Raw genomic sequence first — 3,464 nt, 5'->3', positions numbered from 1 at the left:
TCTACTTGGATAGTAATCATCAATGAGCGACGGACAATAAATATTCGTAGAATTTTCATCGAGAGCTTTAATTTTATTAAATGCTTTAACTTTTCTGTTTCTCATCTCATTAACGTCAATTCATTTCACAATGGTATCACTATCTGTACCATACAAGGGATTTCCTAGCAGTGTGTTCGCAGCTTCTAAAGCACCGTATTCTCTGTTATTCAATGAACGCATCGCAAAATTTCACAGTTTCGATGCCAAGGGCTTATTGGAACATCTATCATTGCAAAGTCTATATTACATTTCTCCGACTTCGTTGTATATTTTGTTAAGTATAAGTTTAAAAACTCTGATTTTTCTCCAATAAATTGTATGTCCATATTCCCCTCCCAGGCTAACTTGATAGCCGGATTATAATCATTAATAAACCTTTCCGACGTTTTGCGAGGAACATCATACAATTGCTCTTACTGCATAAAGTTTTTCTACCCACTATTGAAGTGATGACATCTCTTAAAACGAAATCGTCAGTAACTGGCTGAGGAAAATCGAACCAACACTTTCTGTAAATATTCGTTTCGGTTTTCTTCGTACGCATGCAATACGAATTATGTTTATGATTCCGATCACTTATAACCGTTTCGTACAACGTTGGCGAAACGTTTTCATCTGAAATTTCGCACGTCACGTATTTTCGAATGAACGTAACAACTTCTTCATCCGACGATTTTCCTAGTACTGGAGTATCCTTTATCCAAATCATACAACGTGCTGGATACCTCTACTTTGATATTCCAGTCGCCAGAAATAGTGAGTGACCTCTCCTATTGGATTATCGGACGAACAAATAAAATCAATCATGGCTTTAAATTTTATGCACATGAATCTAGACGTACTTACAGGATCGTATGCGATTAATTCGCTGATGCTCAACTTCTGTTTATCGGGATTCATGTCTCGTAAATATTCACCCAAATAGGACCATTTCCATTCACTAGGACTCAAAGTTAGAAACCACGTCGCCGGACCATAATGCAGAGTCATGCATTTGACGTTATTGGACGGTTGTCGCCAAAATTGATCCGTATTTCTCAGTTTTGCAAAAATACTCATTAAATTCGATTCCATTAAATTCCGATTTGTTCGTCTTTCAATTCGTTCAAGTATCTACTAGCAGTGTATCTCTCTCGTGGGTTAGCAACCATCATAGTATAATAGATATCATTTTTCAATTGTCGGTAGTTAGCATCATTGAGAAGGAAGAACAGATACTGTAGATTCAACCTGAATCTACTGTGTTTCGACATCAATCGCGTTCTGATAAATAAATAATCCGGCAATGCAAAGTTTCTTTCTTCTCGTTGTCCATTGACACCCTCGGGATATAAATCAGGGAAACACATGACATCCAGATATTTATAACCAGTGTTGGAACAGATACCGTTTGAAACATATTTAGATATTAGGTATTGTGTGGGAAGAGTATTTAGATATAAGTATAGATACATTTTTTTACAATTACCTAGGTATAGATACAGATATAAATAAAAAGTATCTGAAAATTTAGATATTTTTTAGGTACTTTCAATAAAAAAAGAAGGAAAAATGGGGGAAAACAAGAAAAATAGAAGTAATAAGCAACGTAAATTAAATATCATATTTTGTTTGTTTATTTTAACAAAACCCAGACGATAACATTAAAATCGGTTTCATTAATAGTTTTAAATAAATATTGAGTATTATTTAGTTTTACATGCATATGCATATCTAAAAAACTGATACATCATAAAATTAATTCTACTTGTTATCAATTTCTTACCCTTGATTACATAAATTTTTAGTTTTAATGAACAGCTTTAACCATAAGAATATCGGTCTTTAATTAGTATATCAGCGCATAGGTACTAGTATTAGATTGTTAATTTCTGAGTTGATTTAATATGCTTTTCAACAAGCGACACAGGTGACACGGTATGAGGCACAATGTATCATTACATCCTTGTTGTTCGTCAATGTTAAACAAGGATGAGATGATCTGTGTTATACTGTGTCGCTTGTAGGAAGGCACTCTTAATGACGGCGATAGTATTTGTGTATAAATACCTTGTATCTATGTATCTAAAACTTAAAAGATACCGTATAAAAAAATAACTAGATACGGATATAGGTATCTCCGCCTATAAGGATCTAGGTAATGCACTTAGGTACAGTTAAAGTATCTAGATACTTTTACCTAGATACGTTCCAACACTGTTTATAACGATTATCCATTGGAACATCTTCAATTTTCAACATTTGATAAAACTTGAATGCAGATTCGTTATCGATTCTTTTCGCGTGCATTGAGTATATTGTATACTGGTCATTAATACCGGGATCTTGAGTGATTTGCGTGAGGAAAGTCTTACGTTTTAAAACGGTTTGCTCATTATTATCTTTGTTGTGCTCTACAATACACCTCAAGAATGCCTCAACCACCTCGTCTATTTCATCACAATCGCTTTCGTCACCGATGCGATCCGATATTCTGTTTCTTGCAACTTATCATTTATAAGACCGTCAGACCACGGTGGAAGACGAATTTCCGAGTAGTGGGGATTATTGTCTTTCAACCATTGTAAAGCCTTATATACTTTATTAATATTCACCAAATTTTCCCAAACAACTTTAGATCTTTTGGGTATATCTCGAACGAGGATATGCAACTCGTGATTCAAATTTATAGGTTCTTCCGGAGGACATACCTTATCCAATGTTTCTTGTAAAGGCAGAGGCAAATGAAATGTTCTGCCTTTTACCTTCCGGATCATTTGTCTGTGCAGCATATGCTTGTTCGAAACACCACCCATCGTTTGCACTACTTGGAAACTGCTCGCTCTCTTGATCAACATTTTTTCGTAATCATTGAAATCCGACAAAACATTTGGTAATGGTTTTACGGCAAGATTATTCAAAATGCAAGCAGAAGGCAACATGCCTCTGTGAAATTTGCTCAAACAAAGCTTACAAATGAATCTAATATTGGTATTGTGTTCTGTTACGTAGGCCATCAGGTCTTTCCAAAAAGGTCCATCCACTGTTCTCCTCAACTTCTCAAGCTTAGAAACGTCTCTACTCACACATAATTTTTCGCAAGAGATACAAGGGAGACGTGGTAGATCCAACAATCGCTTTTTCATAACTTTAAACGCTTCGTAATTTCGCGAGAAGATCTGTTCCTCGTCCAAACTAACATCCGTTAAATTTCTTGGATAACATCTTGTTTTGGTCTTTAAATCATTGGAAATTTCAAGCAATTTATCCATATTGACGAACCTGAAAGCTAAAAACAATTGACGAAACTTTTTATAATTGCATATCAATTTGTAGACATTTCTTCGAATATTCCTCACGAAAGGAAAATGAGGCGATAAAGTGCTTATTGTTGCAATGTATGACTTGCAAAGATTAGGATTTGCATAGCATTCCGGAGGATG

Source organism: Mycetomoellerius zeteki, unplaced genomic scaffold, assembly GCF_001594055.1.
Source record: "Mycetomoellerius zeteki isolate Tzet28-1 unplaced genomic scaffold, Tzet1.0 scaffold835, whole genome shotgun sequence".
NCBI classification, from domain to species: domain Eukaryota; kingdom Metazoa; phylum Arthropoda; class Insecta; order Hymenoptera; family Formicidae; genus Mycetomoellerius; species Mycetomoellerius zeteki.
The sequence above is the reverse complement of the archived record's forward strand: the minus strand, read 5'-3'. Positions refer to the sequence as shown.